The 21,409-nt window shown below is 38.6% G+C and overlaps 1 long non-coding RNA gene across 1 annotated transcript; it reads left to right on the forward strand.

Moving 5' to 3' along the window:
- The first annotated feature begins 695 nt into the window (after positions 1 to 695).
- LOC125616729 lies at positions 696 to 21,075 on the forward strand. Its single transcript, XR_007347459.1, has 3 exons — positions 696 to 1,097; positions 14,069 to 14,125; positions 18,011 to 21,075. It is a non-coding gene; the product is annotated as an uncharacterized LOC125616729 (long non-coding RNA).
- The last annotated feature ends 334 nt before the right edge of the window (positions 21,076 to 21,409 follow it).

A 21,409-nucleotide genomic window follows, 5' to 3' on the forward strand; every position in this document is an offset into this window, starting at 1 on the left:
GGGAGGAAGGAAGACATTCCTTTTATAAGAATAATTTCATAATTCTTAAAAAGCAATAAAACTTCTGTGGCGATTTTACAAATGTTCCTGATTTTAAAATAAGGAGAAAATGAATTCCTAGCTTCTAAACCTACACTGAGATATGCCGTGCAGTGCCTTCTACTGACAGAGATGGAATTTTGAAACATTCTTTCTTACATCTCGCGCTTTTCATGGAGGGAAAGGAAATACTGAGAATCAGTGCTGATCAAGCCATGTTTCGTGTCTACGGATGTATATGCACTGTAAGGGAAGCCAATATACAATGTTTGTATTAGAAATATAGCTTATTTAAATAGGTTACGTCGTATCTCTATATGCAAGATTATATTTCATATATAAATACAGTGTTTTACATATGCATAGATTTCCCTCCAATTTTAAGCGCATCCACGTCTGCAATGAGAGACCCAGATTTCTTTAAAGGAGGCGATGGCACTTTCGACTTTAGAAATCGCAGTTCCTTGCCCGGGACCCACAGCCCCTTGTCAGGAAAGTCGGGAGTAAAGGCAGCTCTTTGTTCAAAGGTTAGGATGACTTCGCATGCCACATCGCTCGAAGGAACGGATTTGTGAAATATATCTGCGTGGATCCCACCCCTTTCCTGTAGAGTTTCCCTTTCCTGTCCTTATTTGCACCCTCCCCCACCCCGCCCGCCGGGGTCTGGGAGTCCTGACTTCTCCCGAGCTCAGTTCTCCTGCGCTTGGCTCGGGTTCCTGCGATCGCCCCCAGCTGGCGGGGCTGGCAGCCGGGTGCTCGGCTTGGCTGCGGCGCTAGTTAATAAACAGTTAAGTTTGGAAGACTCGGCCGACACGTTGAGGGGGAGTTACCCAGCCCAGGCAGCAAAAACATCCCGGCACATTCCTGGGGAGTCCTCAGCTGCCAGCATCTGATTAGAACCATATCTCTCGCCGGGAGTGGCCGCGCGGCTCCTGGCTCCCGGCCGGCGGCTATTTAAGCGGAGCCCACCGGGTCGGCTGCGCTGCTGCCTGGAGGCTCCGGCGCGGCGCGGCGCGGAGAAGTCATGCTCCAAGCTTCGCAGGGGCGCTAGCTAGTCGGTGAGTAGCTTTGGGATCCTTTTTTCCTTTGGCTCCGTTATTATTATTATTATTACTCTTTTTCCGATCTCCTCTCCTTTGCTCCCCCGCCTCGGGTGCAGACTTTGGGCTGTGGGGAATCTTAGAAATTAGTGTACTTGGGGGAGCGAGCGTTTGGGGGGCCTGACATCTGTGGAATGCTTTCACAGGATGCATTTACCTTTGGGGTCGGACTCCAGATTGCCCATCGTCATGACATTTAACAAGCGCCTCCTTGTGTGTGTGTGTGTGTGTGTGTGTGTGTGGTGTGCTTGTTTAAAAGCTCTGCGGGCAGCCCTGGTAGGACGCTGGTGTGGCTGCTGACCGCCTAATTAACTCCTCCAAGGGTGTTTATTTTTGCCTTATGACAAAGGCTCAGGACCTGGTTTGTGCCTATAAGGAGCTTTTTTCCCCTGGTGACTGACAACATATGGCATTAAAATGTGAACTTTATCTTGCACCAGCATTCCTAAGAAAGTATGTGCCCAAGGGACTTAACAAACTTGTTTTAAATCCCGAAGCTTTTAAATGGTGCTTGCTCCACTGCTATACACTGGTTGGAAAGATTAAGGAAAGGGGGAGAAAAGGGGGAGAAAAAAAATGAATGGGTTAAAACCTTGGAGCCCCAGTCAACATAGCGGTTTTCATAGCATAGAGCTGACTCTGTTATTTGTTTCTGCCGTGTTTCCTTCTTGACTTAATTCTTAGGCTGGAATTGAGGTCCACAGTCAGTTTCAGCAGGGAGCTGTTTGAGTCCAAAGGGAAATTTAACTGGATTAAAAACACTTAAAGAATCTGGATGTTATCTTCACCCCACAGCAAACCCCCTCCCTGCCCCCCCCCCCAGCTTTTCCTCTTTCATTTTTAGCTTGTGTTTGGAAGGAAGAGAGCCACACTGTAAAACGAGAAGAGCAGAAACAAGCTTCCAGACACATGGAAAGACTTAAAAATTATGGAGGGGCGGCCCCATGAATAGTAAATGTTGCTATTGCTCTATAAAGTGACTAAATGAAAAAATTTCTGGCCCTAATCAGGCAAAGTAGGAGAATGGAGGAGAAGGAGGTAAGACGTAATTCAAACAGAAGTAATGGCAGGAAAGAAGGCAGCTACAAAAATGTCTTTGAGATGTCTGATAAGGCTCCTGGAATGGCTTTGATGGAATATATTATGGATCTCCCTTAAGATCTTGAGGTTGACTCCCATACAGAAGCAACCACTGGCTTCTGGGGAAGGAGGAACTAGGTGGGGATGGTAAAGCCTCCAAGCTAACAAATGGCTTGTCACCAGGCTCTCTTCTTGCTGGTGCCCTTCTCTGGGCTAGGTGCCCCACCCACCCTAGCTTTTATCAATCTCTTTACTGAAAGAAGATAGGCAATGACACTGTAAGTTTATTGCCTTGAGAACTCGGGAGTATTTGAGATTTGAACAATCCTTCATCTTTGAGGAAAGACCTCTTTTGGTGAACTGCTAGGTGTCTGGAAAAATCAATGACTGCAACATGGCCAGAGTCCCAGAGGAAGCCTGGTGGTTTCTCCCAATGTGTATTCAGGGAGCCACTTCTTCCACATGCTTCATCAGTTTCCTGCTAACGCCAACCAGATTCTTTTTCCCATGGTTGGTGACTGACTTCCTAATCTTTCTACTCCCAGTTCTATTTCTTTGTATCAATGACTGCCCCAGGAGCTGAATGCCCCAAGCCTATATACCCTCTCACATTTTAATGTATGATTAGAGAAAGAAAATGGTAGAGAAATGTCTCCCAACTTTGAGGTCTAATGCTTATATCTGCCATTCTGATGGTCTTTGGCACAACAGGATTGATCTTCACCTGATTTGTGAAGGACAAAATTCAGAGTTTGCATTTCTACTAAAGACTTTTTATAGTTTTAGATTAAACCAAAAATCCAAATTCCTAACTTTAGACCTATTTTGTTGTCCAACTCCACAGTTTGGAATGGATTTCAGTCATTTTGTTTGGGTTAAAAGATATTTATTGCTTTTAAGGCACTTGTTGGCATGATGATGGTACAGGGGCCTCTGGAAGCTTCTGACCAGCGGCTCAGTGTGGTATTTGTTGGCCTGCTGAGCCATGCCTCAATTATCTGAAGATTGAGAAAACAGGAAAACGTATGCTTTGCTGAATGGCCTGTGGCCAGCAGGAGGCTTTGTGGAGACATGGATTTATGGTGGAACATTTAAAACCTGTTGCTTCATTTCTTATCTGTCCTCCTATGTCCATAAACCTAAGATTGCTACAACCAATACTTCAACCTAACAGTTTTGAAGGCATTGTGTATTTCCTTTCCTCATTCTCTCAACTTGGAGAATCTATTATTACTTTTCATAAAGACACAGGCAAGATGCTGAAATACCTGGGATGGCTACTGAAGAGGGAGCTCTTCTGGGTTTAAGTTGCCTTACTGCTCATCCAGAACTCATGCCTCCTTTGAAAGGTGACTGACCAGGGAGAGTTAGGTAACTGACTGAACATGTAAAGTTCTCTACCCTTCAGACAGACCCAGAATGGGAGCCAGATTGGCAATATGAAACACCTGAGGAACAGGATGTGGTTTTTAAAAATTTTTTCTGGAGCTGCTGTGTAATTCTAAAGTTGAAGCAGTGCCACTGAATTGCACAGAGGATGGCCAGGTCACATTTAGATGAAATAGCTTTGACATCAGATACATGTGTTTAAGGGAAACCTAAATCATGATACGGTGTCCTGACTGGATTGATCATGTAAATCAGGGAAAGCAGGCTACCAAGTCTCATCTCAGAGACAAAAATGCATGCAAATTCCTGATGAGGGAATTGATACTGGATGGGGACATAGTGACCGAGCATTCACATGCTATCTATTGCCTTCTTCCTAGCACAATTGGCTAGTGGTTGAAAACGTGAGTTCTGGAGTATTTTTCCATAGGTTCAACTACTATCTGTACAACTGCTAGTAAATGACCTTAGGCACATTGTGCATGACCTTTTTGTACTTATACTCCTTTATCTGAGGAAGAACAATATACTTACCTGGGCTTGTTGGAAGACAAGTTCATCTAATGTACTTAGAATACATTATTCAATCTGCTTTAGAAATGTTTCTTTCTGTCCCCCAAGCAATTGAAATTTGTGTCTTTGTGAAAATTGAAGGCAAATGGAGAATTTCTTTATTAAAATTGGATACCACCCACTTACCTGAAAATGTTAATCATTCAAGCACTTAATATTAACAAAGTCGGTGTGTTTGCTTGTGTTCACGCTAGAACAGACAGGGAGTTACTCTCTGTTCTCAGCCTGGAAGCCTGCAGTTTGGTTTGGTCAGAATGACCTCTGGTCTCATTGAAGTCTTCCCCACACTCTCTCCAACTCCCTGCAGAGAAGGAGTAAGGCTTCCCCCTGAAGTCAGCATTCTAGAAGGAAGTGGGCAGGGAGGGACCACCAGAATTAAACGGAGTGACTTGGCTAGAAACGAAAATTCTTCCCAGTGTATGCGGGGCCCCATACTCTACTTGCCCACATAGCTGGGCAGGTTGCCATGGTTACTCCCCTTCCCGCATCCTTCTTCTACCCTGGAAGGAAGCCTGCCTCTCCAGGGCAAGCAGAATATGAACAAATTACTTCCTGATCTAAAAATGGAAGTTACTAAGTGAAGTAGAATCTCTTCTCTACTTACATTGCTTTCCCCCCACCCCTCAAACTTATTTTAATCCCAGCACTTAACTTCCTAATCTTTACTAGTTTGTATATCAACTAGAAATCAAAACATAAAGGCTTATAAATTTTCAGAAACATCAGTTATTGCCTCGGTATAAAAGTAGCCTGGTAATTGTTCTCTTGTCCTAACTTATAAGCTAGCTCAGGGCAAATGACCTTTCACTGACGCAAGCTGGTAAGAATTCTGAGTAACTGGGGTAGGGTGACTGAGTGTTAAATTGTAGAGAAGTTACCAGGAAGCAGAATGTATGATGACTGTCACTTAGCTTTTCAGGTAACCACAGAGTAAAGGGAAAGAGTAAAATAGGAAGTAACAATTCTAGAAAGTTGGGTTAGAAATACTGTTCCAGGGCTCAAAGACAGAATATTTGCCTAACGTAAGTAAGATCCTGGGTTTAATTCCCATTGCTGCAGAAAAATAAATGAATAAAAAGTACTGTTCAATCTGGAATAAATTTGGGTGAGGGATATCGTGTTTAACATTTTCTCTTGGTTAAAAAAAAAAAAAAAGCTACTTTTATTTTTTCCTAGCAACATGATGCAAAGTGTCCGAAACAGACTTAGATCCTTATGTGACAGATGAACTGCCAAACTTAAATTCACAAGTAACAAAATAATTCAAGATTGGGTTCTCAGTAAGCCTATGTATATTTTACAACTAGAGAAAACACATTTGAGACAGTGGTTTTCAGAGTGTGGGCCCTATCCCAGCTCTCTTGAACCAAAAACTACCAGAAGGGCCCATCCAGCTGTATTATAAGTAAGTCCTAAGTGATAAAGCTCTATAAAAACGTGAGCCAGGTGTGGTGGGCTCTGAGCTACAAATGACTGTATCCACAAGCCAGCTTGGCTATATAAGACAAGACATGGAACATCTGAGTTTCATTTTCCCCATCCTAAAATGAGTTGCCTCAAAATTAAAATTAAAGGGAAAACAAAGCAAAACTGCCTCAGAATGGCTGCCATTTCAGTCAAATACCTGTTCTGAGCTACAGTGCTCAGTGCAATAACTAAGCTGATATTTGGAAAGTCATTTTGTTCTTATTTTTGGTGAGTTTTAAACAAGCTAAATTCTAGAGATGAATATATTTAGGCTTTCCTTTATATCTTGAAATTATTAAATATGAGGGGGTCAAGCAAGAAAATGTAGCAGTGCTTGGTAAACCAATAGGGAATGCACAAATGTTAACACTGTGTGGGGGTGGGGGTGGGGGTGGGATTGAACCCAGGACCTCACAGATGCTAAGCCAGTGCTCCACTTCTGAGCTGCACGTCTAGTCCACAAATGCTGACTTTTAAGGTACCACTTTAATCTGAGCAGGACCATTGAGTCCTCTTAAGGTCTAGAGTTAATTCACACCCGAAAAACTGGAAAGTGAAAGAAGAATTCCTTTCTTGAGAATATGTTGGACACAGCTGCCCTCTGTTCTAAGTAGTTCACCAATTTTTTCATATTTCATGTGTCTTATGAGGGGGACGAAATCTGTTCTAATCTTCTCTAATATGTAATTCAGGTGCTCAAGTGCTTTTTTCTTATTCTTAAATGCAATAGAAATAAGCCAAATGTGTGTGAGCATATACAAGGGCTGAAATAGTCATCCGAAGAATGCTGAACTAGTTTGACTTTGAGATGCGGTGTTAATCCATCAGGGAAGCATATAATTGTCCTCTAGGTCAGAAGAGCAGTAAAGGCAATGATTTTACACAGGAGGTGTCCGAATATCTGTCTTTTAAAGGAAAGCCTCAAATGTGCTTCAGTTACCTCAACACTGGATTTTGTTGCTAGTTATTTGTTTTTATGTTTGGTTGTATATAATGATAATGAAACAGTCTCTTAAATCAATAGTTGGTTGATAATAAGGAGGTTCAATATTGATTTCTACCAAGGTTGAGTTCCTGGTGAAGCTCTTCAGGAAGCACACATATAACTTGAATTGAAATGATGACTACTTTTATTTAATGCCCAAATTGCCTTCTGAAGGAAATCTTGATGCAGAACTGCTGGCTTACCTATCTAATATTTTGGGAGGTATTTCTGATTTATCTAGCTATCTAAAGTGCCCGATGATTAAAAAGTAGTTATAATTGAAAATTTGATATGCATATTTACCTCCTCTCTGCTAGCAAACATATGTCAGTTACTGCCTACTAGAAATTTAGAGAAAATGACAACTACTCAACTGACATGTGATTTTATCACAATTAAGTCACTGCTGTGATAATGGAGTTGACCTTAAAGGAACAGTGGAAGTCAGCTAAGCAAAGGTGGGGTGAGAAATACATCATAGGAGGAAACATGTGATCAAATCCCACAGCTGGGCTAGTGTAGCTGTGCCCAGAGAGCTCTGACTGGCCGGTTTGGCCAAGGGAGAGTATAGGTGGTAGAGAGCTGAGAAGTGTTACCCTTTAGAAGGGAGAGATGAGTTACATTAAAGCCATGGAAGTCAGGACAAGAACTTAGATCTTATTTGCCAAGCAGGTAGCCTCACTTAAGGAGGAAAACAACATGCTGACTCGGATAAGTTAACCCCGTTAGGCTGGCAGGATGAGTGAATGGAGATGGCTTAGTAGTGGAAGAAAAATCTGCTTTTCACTGAAAAATCAGGAAAGAAAATATTTGCTTAACCTCGTTTATCTTTTTTTGGTACTAGGGATTGAACCCAGGGCTACTCTACCACTGAACTAGAGCCCCCAGTCCTTTTTATTTATTTATTTTTGTTGTTGTTTTGATTTGGAGTCTTGCTAAGTTGCCCAGAATGGCCTTTAGCTTGAGAACCTCCTGCCCCAAACTCCCAAGTCACTGGAATAATCAGTGTGCGCCACTGCGCCAGGCTGCATGATTTAATTTAAGGAGCAGAAGGGAAATATGTATTATTCTTAATGTCTTAAATTGCAGTACTCTTTACCAGGCAGTGTAGCATCTAGAGAAGTAGCACAAATATTTCTCTGACTTCAAAAGCTTTTCTGAGTTGAGGGAAGACGTTCTACATGAATCAGAGGGCAATACTAGGTCATGGCTAATGTGGAAAAATGTACAGCTGGTGAGAGGCCAGTAGAGACCACTCATCTCGAGTGGACTTCAAATGACAGATTTAAGTAGGTGAAGGCAGTCAGTATTACAGGCTGAGGAGGCAACCTCAGAAGGCAAGGTGCATCCTGGTCTGTTCACTGGAAACAGAAGGGACAAGTGTGGCTAGTGAGCAGGTGCTAGTGCAGATGTACCCTCTGCAGTCTGAGTAGGAAGGACTTGAATCTCTGCTTGAATATGAGTGGAGGAATCAAACCCTGGTATCTGATTAATAAAAAATCAGGAAAGCTGTGGCCAGTCTAAAAAACTAAGCTATAAAGGTGGATCAGGTACAACTAGAGTTTCCTACAATTTAGATTCTCAATTGGAACCTTTTTGGGAAGATGGAAGACAGATTCTTTGACTTCAAGTATTTTACATATAGTAAGGAACACCTATGCTGTATGTGTGGAAATGATCAAAATACACTGCAATGTGAGTCTGATAATCATGAAGAATAGTGTGTGTGATACAAAGTGTTACAGCTTTTTGGACAGGGGAACTTTGAGGCAATAAAGCAAGGTTGAGGAGAGATATTGGAACTCAGTAAAAAATAATATATAATGGGGAAGAAGAGAAGTATGAAAATAAATGGTAATTATGAAAACAGAGTTAGAGGTTTTCCAGATTCAGGAGACATGTGAACAATCTAAGATAAAATCTCAGCTTCATGCTGAGCTACAGACAATATTACTGTGTACAAAATAAGTTCTGCAAGTCTGTTCCCAGTTAGTGTAGAGCAAAGCAAATATTCAGCTTTCTATACAAGAATATTTTCATAAAAATAATGAATGCAGCCCTGGTTGCATTAAAACCTGGTCTTCAAAGCTTCATTCAGCAAAAATTTGTGGAAGTTACTATTTGGGGTGCTAACATAGACCATGTTTTTTTATGAAGCCTGACATAGCAAAGTGCTACCTAGTATTCCCTTGGTGGTGCTCTTATAACTAGGTTAGTGCTCTTTAACTAACTCCAGCTGTGGGGGCGCCTGGTTGTATTTCTATAATATTGTTTCACTTAAATCTGAGATTCAGTAGCTTGGCTTGATCTGACACACTTGTATTCTTAGATCTGGTGATTAAGAGTGCCACAACATATGTGTGGCTCTCGAATACAGAATTTTGCCTCACCTCTGAATTGCCTGCATTTCCACAGTGGCAAAACTAAACACCGAATGAGCATGCTGTTTCCTTCTGGAGATTAAGAAGATAGTTTTGATTCTGAATTTTGTATTTCAAAGCTACTTTGCAGGAAACATCATTGAAACTCTTTTTTTTTTCTTTTCCATTTATTTATTTATTTGAGGGGTACATGGGATTGAACCTAGGGATGCTCTGCCTCTGAGTTACAGCCTTGGCCCTTTTTATTTTATTTTATTTATTTATTTTTATTTTGAGACAGCCTCTGACTAAGTTGCTGAGGCTGGCCTCAAACTTGTAATCCTCCTGCCTCAACCTCCGTGTCATTGGGATCGTACACCTGTACCTCCACACCTGGCTTCAGTAGTACTCTTTAACAACCATCTGTGTTTCACAGCTCTTCCCTCTCCCTGGCACTGTCATGAAAATGTTCCTCTATATTACAAGATGATTGTGGGAGGCTTACAAACATAAAACACAAATATCCCCCATCTAATTAATGTTTTAAGTATATATCATAATTTAAAAACTGTTGAAAAGGATAATTAGCTCTTTAGACAAATGTGGTATCTTTCTAAGATTGATTTCAGTAAGAAAGCAATTTATATAGAATCCACTGAAGTAGTGCTAATTTGGCTTTCTCTTTCTGTACACAACTGATGTCAAGGAAGCTTTCTACTCTAATCAGAAACATTTCCTCCCAAACACTTAGCATCAGTTGTAACCACCACTTATTTTTTCTTTCTCTGCTGCCTATACTATAAGCCCCCTGAGAGGAGAAACCTTGCCTACTCTGTTACTGTATACATAGCATAATATGAGACTTTGCACATAGTAGGTGTTCAATAAGCAATAACAAGATAACCAGGTGAATGGTAACTCAAGCCACTCTCATTTATGATATTAACTCAAAGTTATCATTAAGTGAGCAAAATGGAAAACTTCAGCTTGGCTTGTCATCTGTTGGTATAAGTAAAACATTTCCGAGTCCCCCTCCCCTCCATTTTTAACTTTAAGTCCATTTAGAAAAAGCAATATCTATATGTTGTTCTATTTTATATCTATTCAGGGCTGGGCAAAGGCAGAAATTCTGAATTCTCTGAAATTCTCCAGATGCTGTGGTCTTTCCATTTCATTTAACTTCTATCAATGGAGTATTCATTACTCATACCTTCCAACCTGGTGGATATAATCACCTGGCTAATAATTGCAGTGATATTTCATTCAAGGACTACTTTTTATTCTTTCTCTGTTTCTGTTTTTAAAAGTGTCTATCAATCTGTTTGTTAAATTACTAATTAAAAATTCAGAAATAAATGAGGCATTTGGCTCAGTACTGGATAATTAATTGCTTTGACAATTTCAGCCCAAGTCAAAGAAACCCGATTTTGTAATTTGCCTGTAAAGCTGTGTGGTGGGTTAAGATGTGATATACGCTAGGCTATTTAAAATAGTGACATTAAATTGCCAACTCTTTATTGTCCACACAGTCCTCAGTGTGTCCAAGAATGCTGGGTGACAGCCAGTGTTAGACCATATCTTGGCCAACTTCAAAAATCCTAACATCAAAGAGCTTTTTCAAAATCTAATTATCACTTGATTCAAAACTTACTGTTGAATTTTTAACTTATCAGGGTCTTTCACCAACAGTGTTGGATAGGTATGTATCAGTTAACAATGTCTGAGATGATATTATGGGGACGGATGACAGGAGTGTTCTATATCCTTTCAATGTGCTTGTGTTCTCTTTGTAGTTTCTCTTAGCTTTTGAATTTCATGGAACTCGACTGAAGCTTAGAATATAGACTATAGATTTACCTCTTTTTTAAAAAATATATATTTTATAAATTTATATATATATATATAATTTTTAAAAATTATATATATATAATTTAAAAATTATATATATATATAAAATTGTGGATTGAGCCCAGGGCCTCAAACATACCAGGCTCTAGCACTGAGCTGCACCCCTGCCCTAATTATCTTTTAAATACTGCTATTTGACAAATGAACATGTCTATAAGGAATTTAATTTGAAAATTAAAGAAAGACATGTGTCACCCTAATGTCACCTATTCCAAATATAAGAAGCATGGATTTTTCACTCTTCCTAGTCAGCATTTCCTTGGTCATGATCCTTCTAGGCTCGTGTGTGTATGTGTGTGTGTCACATGAGATTGAACCCAGAGGCACTGTAGCCATGGAGCTTTATCCCCAGCCTTTTTTATTTTATTTTAAACTTTTTTTTTTTTTAGTTGTAGATGGACACAATACCTTTATTTATTTTTATGCGGTGCTGAGGATCCAACCCAGTGCCTCACACGTGCAAGGCAAGTGCTCTACCACTGAACTGCAACTCTAGCCTAGATTTTTATCTTTTATTTTGAAACAGGATCATTCTAAGTTGCTGAGGCTGGCCTTGAAATTGTGGTCCTTCCTGTCTCAGCCACCCCAGGAGCTGGGATTGCAGGCATGTGCCACTGCACCCAGCTTCTTTCAGACTTTCAATAGTCATATAAGAGACATAAAATGTGAAATGCTGTATATTCTGCTTCAAACAAGGAGCTACAATAATGTGGCTATTTTAGTCAATAGCTGCCTTTAACAAAAGATGCTTTTTGTTTTTGTTTTGAAGGTGGTGATGTGTGAAAATATCATTTTACTCATAAAAAATCTTTATAAAACTGAGATTAGGGGAGTCCTTTTGTTTTGAAATGGATCTCAGAATGAAGGAAAATATAATGGCCTTTGGCTTTTTTAAAAGCCATCTTTTAGGATATTTGCTTATTTGAAGTTTGAGGGTCACCAACCATCATAGCTTGATAACCTTGAATCTGACATTTCAGATTGTTAGACCTTAACCTTTCAATTAAAAGCCTTTGTTTCCACAAGCTTAGCCAAGTATTTAAATAAAAGAAGCCGGCAGTGTTGATCACTCAAAGTGGCAAGTCCATGCAACTGTTATACTACAAAGCCATCTGACTCTTTGATGCCTCCTTGAACTCAGATTTGTCATCACCCTAACCTCCACACCATCACTCAAAACCTCAAAGTCTTCCCAGTAATGTCTAGACGAAATAGAGTGCTGTAAACCCACCCTAATCCAACCTGACCCACCTTTCAACCTTTCCCCAGCATAACCCCAGGGCCCTGTGTCTTAGCTGGCTTCCATGAATAGCCTTTACCCATTGCTCTTAACTCCTCTTTCCCACATGCATTTTCTGGCTAATGAAATTCAACCTATCTTTGAAGAACCAGCTTAGTTCTCTCTTTTGCTTATATTGTTCTGAAAAGGTTAAGGCATAGGAATTAGAGAATTTAGAGGGTTGCTTAACACCTGTGTTTTAGCTCCTCAAGTCAAACAGGAATGACAATACCTTCCCTAGAGAATCAAATGAGTCTTAGCATCAGGCCTGGTATATAATAAATATTCAATACATTTAAATTTTAAAAATACAATTTTCCTGTTTTCTAAGGAACTTGCTCAATCCATCCCCAACCCTACACTCCCAAATAACCTGACTCTGCTCTTCCCCATGCCCCCTGCCCATAGAATTGATGGTCTTCAGAAAGCCTGACATACATTTATGTTTTTTCTCTTTGCTGGGGTATAAACCTTGTAAGGGAAGAGATCTGTATTTTGCTTACAGACATAGCCCAAGCTCTAAAGGAATGCCTGGCACATAGTAGAAATGAAGACTAATAACGTGAACAGTGATAAGGATCACTAGCATTTAGGGACAAACTTTATTTACAATTTCTAAATAGTAATGACTTTAAGCAGGAATCAGATCCCATGTACTCCAAGCAAAAAAGGACATATTTAAAGGCCTTTTTACTTTTCTAATAGTCATGGCCTCAGAGCAAAATCTAGGGTAGGTAATTATTCACCAACTGTATAGACAGACAAGGCACAGTATGAAATCAGGGACAAACTCTAGAGTTAACAGGGGTGGCAATTATTTTTTTTTCCCCACAGAGGGAGTTTCTTAGATGAGAGTACAAATTGGAATTTAGGTAGGGAATTTCAACACTGGAGAGACTGACTGAGAAAGAGACTGTCCTCATATCCATGTCTGTTCTTAGCCCTAAAAGCGAAATTTTGCTTGTTTTGGAGGGACAAAGAAACCTTTTTGGTGTTATTTCACATGCTGGTTTCCTTGGTGGAACTAATTGTTTACATGTTTCTACAGTTGGTTAGTTAAGGAAGACATCATAGTTAACAAAGCATTGGAAGTACTTTCCTGACTTCAGATTTTGCTGCACTCTAAGGTTTCTTTGGGGTGTGGAAGAGTATGATTGGTACTTCTTGAGGATTTGTCTTAACCTCCTTGTCTACAATATTGAGTATTTTTAATAAAGATTGGATTAGGAACTTAATAGGGGCTTTCAAAGACTTGCCTTTGCATAGGGCTATAGAGTTCAGCTAAGGAAACAAATGATCTAATTGCATTCTTTGATGCTAAAATGCCTTCATAATAGGAGTAGCAAATATCATATGCCACCTCGGAGTGAATTTGCTTAATGCTTCCAGAACTGACTCAATTTACTCTTATTTAAAAATCATAACAGGGGTCAAAAAGCTACAAATAGAGCCCCTGACTAATCATTTATGCCCATCCATGTTTTCCTTAAGTATTGAATTGTCATTTGCTTAGCAGGTAAAGGATCTTGCACAAGTCACGTAGTGATTCAGAGAATAGAGGAGACTGCTCTGAAAGAACACAAAAGCTAATGAAACATCTTGCTCAAATATTACATTTTTTATGAACCAAGGAAGCTTCCTTTATAGTGACTCACTGATGTTGACATTCCTGTGTAGTCTAAGCAGAAGACTTTTTGTGGTTCAGTACAAATAAGAATGTCTTATAAAGCTCCAACAGGTCCAGTTGAAGCCTGGAAAAGTGGCATTTATTAAAGAACAATTCCTATCCATTCATTTTGCACTAGAACTATATACCAGAGCGGTGCCCACATGATTAGTCATCTAAAATAGGAAATGAAATCTGATAAGAATGGTGTGTATTCAACAGGCCTCTCGAAGGAAGAACCCTCATCCCATGTGCTTGCTCTGGGAGTGTATTTCAGTGGTAAGTCAAATTTTTGACCAATCTCTTCCTCCAAAGTGAAGCCTTAAATGATTCATGTGTCCCTGAGTACAAGGCAGTTTTGTAAAAAATAACCTGATAAAAAGGGCAAATACTCAACCAATACTAGAAATTGCAGTGTAACTTGTAATGTTTTGAGTTAAACCCCTCTGTTAGACAATACAGTATCTATTATTAATGTAAATCAAACTCATATATTATGGCAGGAACAGAGGGTGACCCAGGGTTAGATTTACTTTTAAAAGTACCTGCAGCCGGGGATAATTTTGAAAAACTCATTTTAAAATACACAGATATAGTAGGTCCAATAAATAAATCTCTATAGTCTAGAAAACCAGAAAAACTTAACTTAATATATAAAATTATCCTTTCAAATAAATTAAGCCTTTTGAGAAGTAGAAACTCATGTGACACCACAAGATATGATGATTTGTTTAGTTTATGCATGACCTTTTAAAATACCCAAACTTGAGTTTTCAGGTTAACAATAAAATGTTTATAAGGAATAACGCATTGCATGGATATGAATTCATATTAAAAGACACTAATTATTTCAATTTCATAGAATGATATCCATATAAAAATATGAGGTCTATTATGTTGGACAAGGAAGGATTAGTGTTTTTCTAGGGTCCCCAAAGTTATTGGTAAATGTCACGTTAGGAGCTTATCTTAAAAACAGAAAAAGCATTAAATGAAATTAACATTTAAGTCTTGGGCCTTTGAAAATGTTGTCTAATGGTATGACCAGGATAGTTTTCTTAAATAATTTTGTTTTTACATAGCTGGTACAAACTTTGTTTTCCTTCTTCAACCCTCAATAGTTATAATACTAGCAGAGGTGCCTCAAGAATCCAATGGAATAGACATATTAGAAAATCTTCAAAGTTGCTCTTTAAAACAAACTTTTTGGGGGGAGGGGGGAGGATGGGAAAGGCAGCGGAGCACAACAGACACTAGGATGGCAATTTGTAAATCAATGGATGTGTAACTGATGTGATTCTGCAATCTGTGTATGGGGTGAAGGTGGGAGTTCATAACCCACTTGAATCAAAGTGTCGAATATGATATGTCAAGAAATTTGTAATGTTTTGAACAACCCACAATAAAAAATTAAAAAAAATAAATAAATAAAAAAGATAATCTGAAAAAATGTAAAAAAAAAAAAACACAAACTTTTTGAAACTCATAGAGATCAAGGTGATACTTGAGGTCTTTCCTTGTGTTCTTACAACCAATAAAGAAGGCCAGTGAGCTGTATATTCATTACCTAAGAAGTATCACTTCTCTGAAAGCCTGCATCTATGCAGTTTACTTTTATTTGCAGAGGTCAGTTAGGCAATTTGTCAAAGATGGTGTAGAAAATGAACTCTCCTCAGGTTTTTTGTTTATTTGTTTGTTTGTTGTTTTGTTTTAGTTATTTTATTAGCAGCATTGTTCAGGATCACAGGGTTGGCTCTGTCCTACAATTTCAGAGTTTCTTGAATTACCCTTCCAAATTTAGAGATTGTACATTTCTGCCAACTTGGTCCATCTTGTACTCTGCAACAGTTTCTTAGAGATTTTTTTTTCCAATAACTTTAAACACGATTTCAACAAAGTTAAGTTAGCCATTTCAGGAAAATATTTTTTCACTGTTTGTTCTAAATTTTCAAGACTAAGGTAATAATAATATTTCACCTCATGAAGTTGTATAACACAACCTGACAAGATCTAGGGATTTCCAGTCTGTTCACCTGTCTCGTTTGAACAGGAATCAAGAAGTAAGCAAATGACTTTAATATTCTTATCTCTTCCTGAAGAGTTCTCCTGGCTTTTTAGAAGTATTCTACAAACTCTTCCTGAGCTTCAGTGTGCTAGAATACAGGTATTAAGGGAAGAATGGGCTGGTTATTGAGTTTCTGATTCTTTGTCAACCTGAAATTCAATAAATAAATGGATAGTCCCTAATTGTTTTTATTTTTAATTTATTTTATCTTATTTTATTTTGCTGGGCTGACATAATTCTCCTGTCTCAGCTTCCCAAGTATCTAGTATTATAGGCACACACCACTTTTCCCCATCACCTTTGATACTTTTAAATGTTTTTGTTTTCTTTCATCTTATTTGAAAGTAACCATGCCTGCTCCAAAACAAGTCAGTGAAATCATGAAGAACCATCCTTACAATGATAATTGAGATACTAAGTACACAAGACAGCAGTAAATGATTTAAAAATTGTCATTTAACATTGGAATTAGCAAAGCCACCAATATTCTTGGAGATGAAACCTAAATGTCCTGTTGGCTGAAAAATCTTGTCTAACTAGAATAGATTGTATCAGACATGGAGATGTGAGCCAATGGTAAGTTGCTCATGGAAGGTTAAAGCCAACCCTAAGGGTAATTGAACACCAAAACAAAGGGCGTATTCTATCAAAAATGCCACCTAAGATCTAGAGATGGCATATAAGAACCAGAAAACCTAAACTGATCTTATGTTTAGTCTATTTAAATCCAAGAATGTTTTTTTTTTCAGAGTTTTGATCTATATGCAGAAATGCAATAGAACCTAAGTCCTAAGTCCCACCTGTATGTACATGTTTACTATAGACATCCCAGTTTGACGGTTCTGTGCTGATGTTACAGGGCAGCTGGATTCTCCTTCCTTTAAACTCTTCAAAAGTCAGCACATCTCTGAAATTTGAGTTGCATAAAGGTACAGCAACACTCAAGGAAAGCCTTTGAGGATTATATAAATGTGGGGCTCTGCCTGGAAAGGGAAACCACTTTGGAATTTTATATAATTCAGCCACACTATTAAAGAAGAAACCAAATATCAGGCAGTATTTCTTGCACTGGTTTTTGCAAGAGGAAAAGTTTAAGATTACCTGCCTGCTTTTTAACATGCCCTGGTGTGGTATATATCATAAAATAATGCTACTAGTGTACAGCTTAATGTTTAAAACACAGATGCTTTTAAGTAACAGGCTTTCTTAAACTCTTCTAATATCTTTCATCTTGACTGCTATAATGATACTTGAGAATAAAGTGGAACATGTTGAACTCTCAGGATTGGTTGCATACACATCATAGGTGAAGTCAAGAGGGACTCAGATGAATGAACAACTGTATTTTGAGATCCATATGCTAAATACACAGCACATCCATGTGGACTTAGATCAGGATTTCATATGGCAACAAAAAGCAGAACTTGGATATTCTGGGAATCAAATTACTACCATTTTTATATGCTTTCATTTAAAAACTACCTTGAAACTAGGAAAAGGACTTTGTTTTGGTAGATGTATCTAACCTAACTTAGGAAGGATAGCCTTAAAAAGAAATACTTGCTGGTTAATTTGCATAACTGTATGAAGAGAAGGCATGAGGGATTGTTGGAAAAGGTATAAATAATGTTGGACTGTTGGCTTAGTAATCAAGTGGATCCATGACTAACAAAGTGTTTTTCCCCTGCAAGGATTAAACATAATATCCATTGTACATTTAGATAATAAATATAAAGTAAAGCTCATGAGTTTACTGGTTTTTGTATCTATTCCACAATGGTCATCCTTGAATCACTGCCCCAACGACACTGTAATAAAAATATTCTGGAGGCTTCTCTGTCAGTAGTTTAATCTGTTTTAAATATTAAAAACTCTAAAATTTTTCATGTTAGTTGTTCATTTTTTAGGACATTTTCTTCCCTTGGATCTAGGGTGAAAGGGAAAGATCATGAAACATAACATTATACTTTATCATCTAATAATACAGAATATAGTTTTTAATTTTTAAAATTAATTTGTCCCATTCACCTATTCTAGTTATCTGTGAGTCTTTTTGCTTTTTAAATCTCCCTTCCCTTTTCTCTTCCCCTTTATTCCAGGTTACTCCATTTTAAACTTAGACATACAAACTCTGGAGGGAACCCTTCTGCCAGCGTCACGGTGGCATGGTGTCTCCAGCATTATCATAGCCACTTAGTAGGTAGCTGACTGAGCTTCTGCTAAAAACCTGGTGAATTTCATCCACTGAAGAAAGAATTAAGGTGACAAAGGCAGGTGTTGCTCATGGTTGGCCCTGTGGGTAATGTCTCAGGGTGTGATGGGAGGTGGGAGGAAGAGTTTGGCAGAGATCCATCATGTCCCCATAGGCCCTCGGGTCAAGCAGGACTTTCAGTGTGCTCACACATGCCACCCACTAGTCAGTGTACCAGGCTGAAAGTGCCCAGGTATCTTCTTGTCTGGATTAAGTGAGAGCCCTGACATTTGAGTTCAGTCTTTAGTAGTTTATAAACTGCTCATCTTGTACCCATAAGGGCTCTCCCCACCCACCACACCTCCTGTTAGATGACTTCAGTCCATTGGCCATTTCCCAGAAATGCTTTGCCTCACTATACAAACTTGTTCACCATGTCCCCAGCCACATATGAGGTCTAAAGCCCAAAGAATATGGGGCAGGGAAGCTTTTGCCAAGTCCATCTCACCCTTCAAAAAGCCATATTATCATTTCTTTTAGAATAATGGGTTCCTAATAGTCTTTCCTCAGAATTAATGGGAATCACTCATTGTCCTGTTCCATAAATGAGTTGGTATCTGTCTTAATAGAAAAAGAACGAGCTAATGAGATGTTCGGCTCAAGATGGTACATAACATGACCTTGGGTTCAATGATAAATTCATTACCCTGACAATCTCTCTTCCTTCAAAAGAGACAATAGCATATAAAGGAACAAATACCAGATCATGAAGGAAGTCAATGCCTCATAATCTTGAAGTGCAAAGGTCTGGTAAAGCTGTGTTGGAGTATACTCTACACTAGAGCAGAAACCCCATTATCCTTTCCATCCCAATTGTCCTATCCAGCTCAGCTGAGATATGCAGAGAGAATGTACCACAGCCTAGTTGAGCCATGTCCAGATAGTGCCTAATGTGAGGGTAACCCTGACAGAGCATAGCCCCAGTGATCTATACCAGCAATATAAAGCAACGAAAGAAGAGTGATTGTTTGAACCTCTGCAGTTCCCGTAAGCCAAAACTTCAATGTTGTCACTTCCTTCTCTTTGTAGAAGTGAGTTAAAGGAGAAAGTTGGATTCCAGTTTCCCTATTCTGTTACAGGATCTCATACTTGAGAACTTGGGTGGAATTTAATTTCTTCTCCCACAATGAGTGGTTGGGATATCTAAGAAAAGATGAGTGTACTTTCTACTGTCAATTCAACCATAAGCTCAGGTGTCCATGCACACATATTGGAAGACCCCAGGGATATGCCAACACTTACCCTCCCCTCTTTCTTAGAACCTCAGAGAATATAAAAAGGGATTCTAGAATCAACCCCAGCTTTTATTCATTTAAGTGTATTAACTTATACTCAGCTCTGCTAGGAAGTGAGAGCCTATTCTGATTAGAAAAACTATACTACCTTTTTCCATTCAAGTGGAATTAAGCATGCAACAAGAGTCTTTTACTCAAAAAAATTGAGTAAAATAAAATTGGAGAACTAATCATAAACTTAATTCTTCAGTTCAACTTGTGAACATTGGCCAGATATTCCCAGTGAGTGGGTGTACTGCCTAATCTAGAGATAGACCCTGATGTGGGTGCCTAAAGCCTCTAAAATTCAGCTCCTTCTGAACACTCATCATGATAATGACTATTCTTTTAGTTCTATTAAGAGATATTCTTAATTTTAAAAAGGTCATAATGAGTCAAAGATATTGAAAGTTGCCAATTCCAGAACTTAGACTTTCTATCATCCTGGGTGGGGGTCTAAATACTGAATAATAGAGAATGTACCGAAATAAATTTAAATTCTCTGATCTGAGATTTATATCTCAGACCAAACTAAAGCAGCTAAACCAATGGGCCACTTTAACCAACTATGCTACCCAGACAAAAAATAATCTAATCTAATGACATATGGTTAGACCATGTAAAATCCCTCTTCTGTTTTGGTTCAGTAAACACTTGTGAAATACCATGTTCAAAATACTTTGCTAAGCTGTCTTTTGTTTCAGCTACTAAATGGAGGGCATTTTTCTTTCTTTCTTTCTTCTTCTGTGTGTGTGTGTGCATGTGTGTGTGTGTGTGTGTGTGGTGTACTGGGGATTAAACCCAAGGCTTCATGCAAAAACTATGAATGAACTACATTATCAGACCTGAGGTATTCGGTCTCCATATATTGGGCTTTGTGCAGTCTGCTTAAACATAGTTTTAAAAACTAACACATATAATATCCAAGAATAGAACAGGAGAGTCTCATTCTAAGATGTAGATGTTTCCTGGTAACAAATATTTCCTGGTACTAAATCTAATATTTAATAATTAGACAAGTCATATACTTTTTCTAACCCTCAGTTTCTTAATCTTTTCTTTCCTAATATTAATTAATTTATTTATTTGCTATGCTAGGCATTGAACCAGGATCTTATGCTTTCTAGGTAAGAGTTCTACCACTGAGCTACCCACCCCCCAACCCTCCTAATCTTTTGACTACATTATTCCCTAGATTTCTTTCAACTCAATAATTGTCTGACCCACTTGGTATTTCCTTAAGGGAGCAAAGAGTTGTTATAGATCATGAGAGTTTAAACTTGTCAGTATAAAGGAATCACATGGAAATATTTAAAATATATGATGTTTCTTTCCCCAGAAATTCTGATTTAATTAGTCTGGGTGTGCATGGACTTCAGTGTTTTAATAACTCCCAGTAAAAGTTTCTTGGGTGATCTAAAGTCTCATTGACAATGATGTAGACATGGGTTTAACTTAAGATCCATTAGAAATCTCCTCTGAGAGGTAACTTAAGAGAAGATTGTGTTCCCCAAGTTCTGTTCCCATCAGGACCTACATTCTGTAGGCACTGAACACAGAATTGGGAAGAAGGTGATTCTCACTTTGGCAAACCCTCTCCCTTTTTCAACTGGATAAATCAACGAAGTCCTACTCCTCCCTGTGTCAGACTCCTTATATCAGAGAAAACATTTGACATTTGTTTTTTGGAGATTGGCTAACATTTTTATTTTTTTTTTATTTTTTTAAATTTTTTATTGTTGGCTGTTCAAAACATTACATAGTTCTTGATATATCATATTTCACACTTTGATTCAAGTGGGTTATGAGCTCCCATTTTTACCCCATATACAGATTGCAGAATCACATCAGTTACACATCCATTGATTTACATATTGCCATACTAGTGTCTGTTGTGTTCTGCAGCCTTTCCTATCCTCTACTATCCCCCCTCCCCTAAACAAAAAACAACACACAAAACCTACTCTCTCTCT

The sequence above is a fragment of the Marmota marmota genome, unplaced genomic scaffold (assembly GCF_001458135.2).
Source record: "Marmota marmota marmota unplaced genomic scaffold, marMar, whole genome shotgun sequence".
In the NCBI taxonomy this organism is placed as follows: Eukaryota; Metazoa; Chordata; class Mammalia; order Rodentia; family Sciuridae; genus Marmota; species Marmota marmota.